The sequence below is a fragment of the Triplophysa rosa genome, linkage group LG2 (assembly GCF_024868665.1).
Source record: "Triplophysa rosa linkage group LG2, Trosa_1v2, whole genome shotgun sequence".
Classification (NCBI taxonomy): domain Eukaryota; kingdom Metazoa; phylum Chordata; class Actinopteri; order Cypriniformes; family Nemacheilidae; genus Triplophysa; species Triplophysa rosa.
The window spans coordinates 25057532-25070251 of NC_079891.1; positions in this window are offsets into that span (position 1 = coordinate 25057532).

The following is a 12720-nucleotide window of genomic DNA, read 5'->3' on the forward strand; positions in this document are numbered from 1 at the left end:
GTCTGTTAATGGTGGAGGCTTCATGGTTTAGGTAAATTATCACACTGCATGAATAAATGATTATGTGTGTGATGAGGAAATAGAATAAGCTGGTAGTAATAATAATGCTGTAGTTATTTCTATAGTCGTTATATCTTTTGTGTAAAATTTCAACAAAATGTTGAAATTGAGAGGTTTGGACTTTTTTTCACTGAAATAAATGTTTTTTTATTACACAGAGAGTAAAGTACCGAAAAAAGGTACCGTTTGGTACCGGCACCGAATTCCAGGTACCGTATTGGTACCGGTACCGGCTAAAAAGTGAACGGTACCCAACCCTAGTCGTCAGCATAACAGTGATATGAGAAGCCGTGTGCCCGTATGATGGGTCCCAAGGATGTCGTGTAGATGGAAAAAAGCAGCGGTCCAAGCACCGATCCCTGAGGGACCCCAGTGATCATGTGGTGAGCAGTGGACAGCGAGCCCCTCCATGAGACCCTGAAGGATCTGCCGGAGAGGTAGGATTTGAACCAGTGGAGAGGAGTACCTGAGATTCCTAGAGATGACAGGGTTGCTAGCAGTATCTGGTGATTGACAGTGTCATACGCTCCAGAAAGGTCTAGCAGAATCAGGACCGAGTATTTAGATTCTGCCTTGGCTAGCCACAGTGCTTCTGTGACCGATAGCAGTTTGACCGATGGTTTGTCTTGAAACCAGACTGCTTGTCATCCAGTAGCTTATTCTGGGATAGGTAGGAAGACACCTGGTTGAAAACTGCCCTTTAAAGTGTTTTTGCAATAAATGGGAGGAGAGAGACAGGTCAAATAACGTACTGAAAATAAAAAAAATCTCTCCACCATTGTATCTGCATTTATGTTAGAGCGTGTGTCTGCGCGCGCGTTTGTGTGTGTATGTGCATTTGTTTGTCTGTAAATCTGTGACTGTGTGCTCACTGCTCACACATGGCACAGTTAGTCCATGTAATACAATGGCCGTGACAGTTTGGACATGAGGGACATTAACTGAAAGGCCTCCAGGGAAACAAGTTATTAACCAACATTACTGCATGTAATTCATTGTGCAAAATTATGAGTTTATTAATCCTACAAACTCCTGAAAGAATTCAGACCAGCTGGACAGATTATGCGCCGTGTGTTCCATCTTTTAGCTGTTCTGTTTCGAAAAAGATAAAGTGTTCTCCACAAAATTTTTCAAAAGTTCAGGATGTTAATAGAGATCACAGTGGCACGTAGCTTAATGTGATGTGCACAAATAAGAAGTGGTCCTGGATCAACATCCTGTGTTGTCTCTGGAAGAAAATCCCAATTAAAGGAGCAATATGGGATTTTTAGGAGGATCTATTGACAGAAATGCAATATAATATACAAAGCTATTTCTTCAGAGGTGTATAAAGACCTTACATAATGAACTGTTGTATTCATGTTTGTATTACCTTAGATTAAGCTATTTATATCTATATACACAGTGGGCCTACATGATTGAATTTGCCATGTTGCGCCGCCATGTTTTGTACAGTAGCCCTAAACGGACAAACAGCTCTACAAAGCGTGTTTCCTCTTCCTCTCACTCTCTACCCTGCGGTACGTAGTCCGGTTGTCCCTGACTTTACAAAGGGGGGAAGAACGTCTACTAACTTACTCCTAACTGCTATCTTGCTGTCAGATCAAACACCTTTAACAGCGTTGCTACTGTATTTAATGTTAGCTAGCTCTGCCCTCAAACATGCTGTGCAATGCAAGCACGAAATGCTTAACTTTATCATAGCTTAGACCATGCAAATAATAATGCAAATGAATAAAATAAGCGAAGACGACATGAGTATATACAAGCAGCACACTGGTTCCAGATAAACAATGACGCTCAAAACTGCTCCGTTACACAGCTAATATTACAACAACAACATATCTTGGTTCTAACAAACTGAAAAAACAATGTTACTCTCCTACTGGTCCGAATCAAAGCAACCTCCTCGGGGGTGATTTTTGGACAATCTTTCTCTCCAACATCTCTCTGCTGGAGAGTATCTCCATAGATATCTATGATTATCTCCGCTAGAAGCTAACGCGTCTCTGCTGGAAAGTCTTTATAATATTAACGCAGGTCCTTTTATCCTTCTTTTTATACTTAAAATTCGCTCTAATGCCGGCATGATCTCTTCTCTGCGTCAACATGAGAGGACACGTTGTCTCAACCGACGACATCTTTTTGTACTGTAGTGGCCACCATCGTGTTTCGAAAGGGAGTTGTGAGCGGAGGACTGAGAGATTGGTTGCAATTCTCAAACTCACCGCTAGTGGCCGCTATAAATCCCACTCTAGACCTTTAAGCAGTCATTGCCCTTTGAGTTTAGATATAGCAGCGGGAATAAAATCCATCAACAAAAATGTTCAGTTGCTTGTCATTTGATTGCGTTTCGCATGGTTAGGCTACGTTGTTGCAGGATTACGATTGGTTTATAGAAATGTGAGTGTTTTTCAGAAATGCTCTCTCTTTTACAGCTATCTTGTAATGTTTCTGGCTGTAGTTACTCTGCTCCAGTATATTAGCTGAGATAAACAAATGTATTTGTCTTCTCATGACTAATACATATTTTTTTCTCCATTATCGTCCTCATCCTCTGGGGTAATGACCCCTAAGGGTATGATCCTCATTAGCTAGGCACGTTATGCCATATTCAGCCCACCTCACCCCCAACCAACTGCACTGCATGCTTACCGCACATATCCCAGCATGCCTTTCCTCACCTTAGACTCCCCACCACTGATTCCTGCTGATGTCAGTTCTCACTGTCAAATCCACTTGACTTTACCACTGCAACTCATCTCTACATTGAAGTGGTAAAACTAAATAACCTAGTTCGGACAACATTTGGCTTTTAAGCTTTGGTTACTTTCTTAAACTCGCTAGAAGTTCTTGCTTGCCACTGGCATTTGTTCATTGTGGGTCAAAGATTTATAATCTGTAAAATTGCATTGAAGAAGTCTGAATTGAATTCAACTATGCGCATGCACAGAAAGAGAGAGCACATGTGTGAATGAGATCAGAAAAAAAACTCTTAAGAAGCAGTGGTTTTCTCACATATTTGTGTGTGTTTGTTGGAGCCATTGAGAGATCATGCCTTCGGTCTAAATTTAGTTTAGAATGCTTAGGCAATGCTTCAAACAAGCTCACACTTAAGTTGCAGTGGGTGGAAGGTGTTGATTTTATTCCACTACATTAAACTCTATTTTGAAAGAAGAGAGGACAGCTGGTGGTTAAGGATGTATAGATTACAGAGTAACAAACATTCTCCAAAGAACAGCAAGCATTACCTTGCTCAAAACTTTGTAAACTTTTCAAAGCACTTTTCCCGGACACAGGGAAGAACCATCTCAGTTATAGCCAGTTCCAATGGACGCACACGCCTGGCCCAAAGTTAACTTTTGGTCTGTGTTTGCTTATAATATAACAATTTATTTTATATTTAATTAATATGAATAAAAATGTATAATAATATTTGATTGTATATTAATTGTATTAATTTACATTAAAACTACTCAACAGTTATTGATTCTTTGCAGAGGTCTGCCGGAAGTTAAGTTTGGGCCACATAACGTTTGTTTATGTTGTTACTGGTGAAACCGTCTATAGACCTCTTCGGATGATGTATACAACGAACTTCATGTTCCAGTTACACAAAGGTTTGAACTAAATACAACCAACAATATATTTATAGTTGATTTAAAATGTTAAACAAAAATCTTTAAGATTCAATTATATATGTATAAGATATATAAAAAAATACATTAATAAAAACTGAAACCGGAAGTGCTTCTGGGGGTGAGTGTTTACATCTTGCGAAGTGGTCAATAGTACTATAAATCTCATACACTTACATGTCATTCATTGAAGACTTAAATCACTTTGTTTACTGTGGATTCTACTATAAGCAACACATTTTTTTTATATTATTTGAATTGTTTGAAGAAAAAATTGTTTGAAAAAAAATAGCTTTAATATGAACTGTACTATACGTAGCAATGCACTCATAAGTCTTCAGTCTGTTACATAATCATGTTAAATGCATTAAGACTATATTTCTCTGTGCAAAATATCTCAAGATGCTTTGTGCACTCCCTTTTAGGTAACCCTATGCTTCACTGAGTTGCAGGGTGTCTCGCAAGCCTTCCTGATCTTTTGGTATGATGAGGGTATTTACTTTCATCCTTTATTTTCCTAGGGTGCATCCTCAAAACAAGCTCCAGCATACAGCAGTGATCCTATATGTAAGATTTGTTTCTCCTTTCATTCTTATCGCTGTATGTAGAGATAAAACACTGTAATTGACTGAAAGTCAGGCTTGACCACTTCTTTCAAAAGTGCTTTTAAAAGTAAAGTATGACTATACAGTGGTGTCTGAGGCCAGATTTAAAGTCATACTTTGCTCATAAGAAATACAGGTGTCAGTATACAGGTGCCTGTTATACTATATGTTTTTGAGAGAATTCTTTAACCACACTAAAAGTTTTCTTTCTAGAAGAATTTTTTTCATGTTTTAAGAAATGATAACAAAGACATTTTGTATTGCCATTTTTGTTCTCTACTCGGGGTTGGCAATAATTCTAAAGGGCACTGTAGATTTTCAGTATTGCTATATTTAGCATTGTTACCTTTTATCTACCAGTGACAGGTCTGAAGAGGGAGATGTAAAAAGCAGCAAAATGAGCAACACAAATGAAAAGCCTTGAAAATTGTATGCTTTGTGGATTTTAGTGTGCATGTGTGTGTATATCTTCATGAATGTTTTCTGCATGCTGTGTCCAGCTGGAAGATCTAGCTGCAGTCTTTTAATTCCATTAGTGAATGAAGGAAAATGCACAGGACCTCCATCACTGTGCCATATCTGTTATATTAACAACCCCTGGCATTCCCCCGACACACATATATAATAGGCATCCAGCTGTCTTTCAAACCACTGACATACAGGAAATGGTTTCGCTCACAAGAAATGTGGTTCTTATCTGCAGGCTTCTGTACACCCTCTCTTTCTTAGGAGTTTACTTTGACTTTGTCTAGATAGGCTACTATAATTGTGTCACAAATAATGGTAGCAAAGTAGCTTTGTTGCACAAAAAACTGTGAACACACCAAAAGATTGATAGGTGGAGGTCGCCTAATAGCTTTTTGATTGGGTAAACACAGTATCTGACTGCAGTAGTGTTTTCACAGAGATATTTTAAAGGGTAAGTTCACCCACAAATGAAAAATCATTTACAGACTCTTATGTCAGTGCAAACCTGTATGACTTTCTTTCTTCTGCAGAACACAAATGAAGATATTTTGAAACATGTTGTTAGCCAAACAACTCAAAATATCTTCTTTTGTGTTTCACAGAAGGTGAATAAGCGAATGTTTACTTTTGTGTGAACTATTCAAGTCCATCCCAGTTTGGTTTTTCAACGGGGACATTTTTACTTCCAATGTATTTTTCCTTAGTATGCTCACGGCAGAGATGTGAATGTTTTAATGTTAGTAATTCATTACCAGGCATCCATTGTGTTTTGAAATGGCAGTGGAAGATGCTAATGATAGGGTTTATGCAGTATTTGCAGCTTTTAGCTGCCATCCATTACAGTTTATTTAAATACATAAAAGGCACTTCATGCATATAGTATTTATGTCTACAGCTGTGATTTAGACCATAATGCACCTGCTCCCATCATGACTGGCAGTGTGGTGGTTAAAACTATAACATCTCACTGTATTTTAAGTAGTGTTTTTAGACACCGGAGCTAGTGTAAAATCTATGGGCATCCACTGTTTAGCCTCACTGGGAGTTTCCGCTGTACTGCACATTTTGGCATGGTACTTCTCTCGGTTGAAGAATTATAAGCAAGCGGGGAAGCTGGAACAGGCTAATGCAGCCTGTGCTCCTCTCTGAAGGGTCATGGTCCCGGTGGGGGTTATTCCACCCTCCTCCTGGCTGGAATGTCAACATCCCCTCCTGCCGAGAAAATTGAAAAGACGAGAGAGATAGAGGAGGACAGACAGCGCATTAGTGGGGATGGAATGGCTGCCCTTTTCTTTTTTCCATTAGACCGAATAGAGTGGTAGGAGAGACCTTCAGTCTCATTATGGCTTTTGTCATGAGCAGGTGAAATCTCTTTCCACACTGGCTAAAGCAGCTGTATTCACCTTGGCCTTGCGATCAGCACATTGACTGTGTTCCAAACGGTGCTTAAAGTATGTTTTTTATAGTCCATTTGATGCGAATAAACTATTTTTATTGATACTTTCAGGAATTTTATGAATTCGAAGAAGACGTGTATAATCAATGTTCTTTCACTTTGAATCTTAGATTTCAGAACTTGTCACAGTGTGATCAAATTTTTGTGAAATAATTAATGTAGAAAATACTTTGATGATCTCATCATCTTGATATAATGAAATAAAACCTGGCCAAATTTAGATCCATTGTACTATGAGGTGGGAAAGCAAGATTTCTAGTATCATTATATCTGCAATAAGGATGAAAAATTGGTGAAAATAATGGCATTTCATCTCAGTATGTTATGCGGCTGTTTGTTACAGAAGTTCTATATGACCTTTGATTTTCTCCACAACAGGATGTTAGAATTAGATTAAAGTCAGAAATTCAATCTGAATCCGAAGAGTGAAAGATTAAAGGTGCAAAACCAAGGACGGAGATGTGGCAATGTGCTGGCAAAAAATCCACTACTGTACATGCTGAGATAAAGAAAGGATAGAGAAGAAAACAACTGAGAGTGAAAAAGCTATTGTCTGAGTTAAGGAAAACAACTGCACACTCTTTTATAATCCACATGCCCTGTCAAAAAGATGCAATGTAGTATGTCCCATGTGATTGCTGTAGGCTGAACACATCATTGCTGTTATTATTTAATCACATGTGGAGAGTTTGATGGAAAAGAAAAAGGAGGGTCACCCAGGCATCCAGGCAAGTTTTTTTCTCCTCAAATCCTTTGCCAATTTCTGACAAACCTTGCGTCTTGAGAGAAAGTTTGAACCAGGTCTTTTATGCTTGAGTTATTCATGCCTCAAGTCCATTTTTGGATCTATTTAGATAATAGTATCTCGTCCTTTCTCTTCTCTTTCTTTGGGAGAAAGTGAATGTTTAAAATGCTCTGCTGCCATTGTGCCATTACTGCATATGGCTGTGCAATGTAGCATATGACTAGCATAAGATGCAAATGTTATTCAATGAGGGGATACACATCATTGAAGTTAGTTTCTTCTGTACTGAGTTTTAAAATGTCATGGTTCATATGGAAAGTTTGTGTTGGGCTTTTTTAAACCCGATGCAGATTTACATGTTCACTGGAGCTGACAGGTGTCTGCAGTGACTGATTCAGAATGCCTTAATATTTGAAAAAGAAAAGAGAGAGAGAGGAGAAAGAAACTGATATTTTACTTACCCTCATGTCAGACTTGTATTCTGTTTGTGTGTGAAACACACAAGCAATCTTTAAAAATACTTTTCTATTCAACAACAATTCAGCATACAGGCTGTCATTTTTTTGTTGTCGTTGTCTAGTTTGGATCTTGACAGCCCATGGTCACTATGAACGTACATTGAAAAAACAAATAAAAAAGTTAAACAGAAATATAAAACAGCAAATGTTAGACTGTGATATTCCTTTAAGTTGGTCCTCATAAAAAAGAGACCATTCAATAAAACAATTGAAATAGCTGAATGTATTCAGAAGAAAAAGATCGTTTATTTTTAATATAGCTTAAACAATATAGTTATGCTTTGCTTCACAATAGCATTTTTATTAGTGACTTCAAACAACTTAAAGGGACATAAGCGACTAGTTTCCATTACACACATTTTACAATGGCGCATTTAGAGATAACAGCGTTATTCAATGATAAACTGTAACATCTTTTGAATTGAACATTAAAACATCACAATGTAATGACTGAATGCCACTCATAGGCACGATTTTGAAAGGCACTGACTGGACGGGCAGAGTCAGAATAAGATGGTACGACTGGCCTTTTTAATATCCATATTTTGTCCCAATTGCAGTTATTTATCAAGGTCAGAAAAGAGCCATAAAAGCTATAAAAGTAAGATGGAGTCACAAGCTCTCAAAGCTCCATTTTAAGACCACACTCTTCTCTGTTGTTTTTACACTACAAGGACTTTGTACAAGAACTGTAAACATTGTTGATATTCAGAACTGTCCTTGAGGTGGCAGCCTCACTGAATTCACATGAAGTCTATGACTTATTTCAAGATCTTCACAAACACTATGAGACTTCATTAGTATTATGAGGACATCCCAGTAAATCATCATGTAGTCTAGCTGTCGATCTTTCCCTTTCCTCCGAGAAATGATGATTTGAAGAGTTAAGGGAGAAATAAACCAAGTTGCTAAGACATTTATAAAGCCCAGAGGGATTTGCTCTTTCATTTTTTCTCGTTCTGGCTCAATTACTTGATGGTTGGGTCTATTGATTGTTTTATTCAGCCTGTTCTTATACCTGCCTATTATGACTGTGCTATTAATTTGGCTGTTTTTGTCTTTTTCTCTGCCTTTCTGGTTGCTGTATTACTCTGAAACATTTTAGTCCGTCACAATGAACCAATTTCTGTTAGGGATGCACCGAATGTTCGGCCGAAAATAGCACAAAAAACGTGATTCGTGATACGATCAAGCAGCAACCAGCGCAGTGAGAGCGAGAGACAGAGACACACGTGCGCTTTGTTACTGCCGCAAACATTTTGGCAGTACGCGCGCGTGCGTGTGTGTGTGTGGAGCATTTTAAAGTGTCAGAGAAAGACACAGCACGGGACTTGCCGCACGGAAGTAAATTTCCGAATGAAAGCGTCTTCACCGGTCGGTAACTTTACTTCAGACGGAAGCGGGCTGTCTGACAGTAGCCCCGCTGCTCGCGACATCCTTTGACATCATACAGTGGTCGCGTGCACACAGTTCCCTGTACTAAACAACTTGTCAAAGTATGTTCTGTTCCTCCAGGCCAGGAGTGCACCATCTGAGAGAACAGTCAGCTTTTGTGGGCGGAGTTTGGAGGAGAAACGTGAACTGAAATGGTTGTCAGTCAGCATCAGTCAGAATTGTTTTTTTTCTCAAATCATTTTGCAATGTAGCCTATAATAATCCAACAGTTGCTTATAGGTATCTTATAGGCCTAATGTGGAATGACAGTTTTTAATGAACTGTTTTGTTGTAGGGGTACAGAGTAACTTACATTACATTCTTTTAGCAGTCAGTTATAGGCCTAATTAATATAGGCTATTCATGAAGGGAGAGGGCTCAATTTTTTGTTTGAATTTACTTTGTTTTGCTCAATTTTATATTAAGTTGTATTGTATTTTATTGAAAAGCAAGACAAATTATAAAAAGCACATTTTGACTATTCAGTTGTGCAATAGTGAAAAAAATGGCTTAATAAATAGAAGAAATGCAAAAAAACGTGTTCGGTGTTCGGTATTATTCGGCCTTCGGCCAAGTGTTTCACATCATATTCGGCTTCGGCCAAGAATTTACATTTCGCTGCATCCCTAATTTCTGTCCTCTTTCACAAGCAGCTATTAATTTAATGACTTGATGCATAAAATTAATACAGTCTGACTATTTTTGGACACCTTAATTTTCCATTTCATTTAGCTGTAATACCTTGAACAACAGGTCCTTATGAATTTTAGTCGTGAATGCACGGCACACGGTCACTCACGTTGTTGAATGCACAATGACTAATGATTCCTTTGAGATTCATCTCAAGAACATCTTTAAGAAAAGAGGACAGCAAGCACATTGACTAAAAGTAAATCTTTATGACAGCTCTCATGGGAACAACAGAGATCAAGCTTCCTCTGCAGACAGAGACTCTTAACATCCGACCGGACAGACTGAGTGGAATTTCAACAAGATGTTGGATAGCTCCACTGTACGCCACATACTCGGGTACTTACTCTCTCAATAACTTAAAAGGATAGTTCACCCCCCAAAATATTCTGTCATCATTTATTCTCTCTTTTGTGAAAGAGAAGATATTTTGAGAAATGTCTCAGTGGTTTTGTGTCCATAAAGTGGAAGTCAATGACGGCCAATTTGGTTCATGCTGTGGTTTCGAAACAGTCTTGAAAGGGTTTTCTTTTCTTTCTTCTGCAGAAGAAAGAAACAGTTTTGGAATGACATGAAGCTGAGTGATGAAAGAATTTTCATTTTTGGGTAATATATCCTTTTAAGTGGCTCTTTTTATGTGTCACAAATAATATTTGTTCTACAGTACAGTGTCTCTCAATGTTTGTAATGTCAAATGGAGACATCCAGACCATAGGTACTAAAACATTATGTGAAGCCAGGTGTATCTGAAAGATATTGATGCATCTTTGCTCTGTCAACATGTTTCAAAAAGCAAGAACATAAATATTTGTCTTTGAATATTCATTACATACATATTTTGAAAATCACTGCTGTAATCATAAAATAAATATTTACATAATACGTTCAGGCATGGTAAACATTGTTATCAACAGTTAATTTAGGGTAATCTGTTGGTTAATCGGGAGTGAATTTATGAACAAGAACATTACCACCATACACTCACCTAAAGGATTATTAGGAACACCTGTTCAATTTCTCATTAATGCAATTATCTAATCAACCAATCACATGGCAGTTGCTTCAATGCATTTAGGGGTGTGGTCCTGGTCAAGACAATCTCCTGAACTCCAAACTGAATGTCAGAATGGGAAAGAAAGGTGATTTAAGCAATTTTGAGCGTGGCATGGTTGTTGGTGCCAGACGGGCCGGTCTGAGTATTTCACAATCTGCTCAGTTACTGGGATTTTCACGCACAACCATTTCTAGGGTTTACAAAGAATGGTGTGAAAAGGGAAAAACATCCAGTATGCGGCAGTCCTGTGGGCGAAAATGCCTTGTTGATGCTAGAGGTCAGAGGAGAATGGGCCGACTGATTCAAGCTGATAGAAGAGCAACTTTGACTGAAATAACCACTCGTTACAACCGAGGTATGCAGCAAAGCATTTGTGAAGCCACAACACGCACAACCTTGAGGCAGATGGGCTACAACAGCAGAAGACCCCACCGGGTACCACTCATCTCCACTACAAATAGGAAAAAGAGGCTACAATTTGCACGAGCTCACCAAAATTGGACAGTTGAAGACTGGAAAAATGTTGCCTGGTCTGATGAGTCTCGATTTCTGTTGAGACATTCAAATGGTAGAGTCAGAATTTGGCGTAAACAGAATGAGAACATGGATCCATCATGCCTTGTTACCACTGTGCAGGCTGGTGGTGGTGGTGTAATGGTGTGGGGGATGTTTTCTTGGCACACTTTAGGCCCCTTAGTGCCAATTGGGCATCGTTTAAATGCCACGGCCTACCTGAGCATTGTTTCTGACCATGTCCATCCCTTTATGACCACCATGTACCCATCCTCTAATGGCTACTTCCAGCAGGATAATGCACCATGTCACAAAGCTCGAATCATTTCAAATTGGTTTCTTGAACATGACAATGAGTTCACTGTACTAGAATGGCCCCCACAGTCACCAGATCTCAACCCGATAGAACATCTTTGGGATGTGGTGGAACGGGAGCTTCGTGCCCTGGATGTGCATCCCACAAATCTCCATCAACTGCAAGATGCTATCCTATCAATATGGGCCAACATTTCTAAAGAATGCTTTCAGCACCTTGTTGAATCAATGCCACGTAGAATTAAGGCAGTTCTGAAGGCGAAAGGGGGTCAAACACCGTATTAGTATGGTGTTCCTAATAATCCTTTAGGTGAGTGTATGGGTGTGTGAGAGTGTAGTGTAGTGTGTGGGTGTGTGAGAGTGTAGTGTAGTGTGTGGGTGTGTGAGTGTAGTGTGTGTGGGTGTGTGAGAGTGTAGTGTAGTGTGTGGGTGTGTGAGAGTGTAGTGTAGTGTGTGGGTGTGTGTGTAGTGTGTGGGTGTGTGAGAGTGTAGTGTAGTGTGTGGGTGTGTGAGAGTGTAGTGTAGTGTGTGGGTGTGTGAGAGTGTAGTGTAGTGTGTGGGTGTGTGAGAGTGTAGTGTAGTGTGTGGGTGTGTGAGAGTGTAGTGTAGTGTGTGGGTGTGTGAGAGTGTAGTGTGAGGTGGTGAGGTGTGTGTGTGAGTGTGAGTGTTGGTGGGTGTGTGAGAGTGTAGTGTAGTGTGTGGTGTGTGAGAGTGTAGTGTAGTGTGTGGGTGTGTGAGTGTAGTGGTGTGGGTGTGTGAGAGGTGTAGTGTAGTGTGTGGGTGTGTGGAGAGTGTATTGTGTGTAGTGTGTGGGTGTGTGAGAGTGTAGTGTAGTGTGTGGGTGTGTGAGAGTGTAGTGTAGTGTGTGGGTGTGTGAGAGTGTAGTGTAGTGTGTGGGTGTGTGAGAGTGTAGTGTAGTGTGTGGGTGTGTGAGAGTGTAGTGTAGTGTGAGGGTGTGTGAGAGTGTAGTGTAGTAGTGTGGTGTGGAGTGTAGTGTGTGTGTGTGAGTAGGTGTAGTGTAGAGTGTAGTGTGTGTGTGTAGTGTTGGTGTGTGAGAGTGTAGTGTAGTGTGTGGTGTAGTGTAGTGTAGTGTGTGGGTGTGTGAGAGTGTAGTGTAGTGTGTGGGTGTGTGAGAGTGTAGTGTAGTGTGTGGGTGTGTGAGAGTGTAGTGTAGTGTGTGGGTGTGTGAGAGTGTAGTGTAGTGTGTGGGTGTGTGAGAGTGTA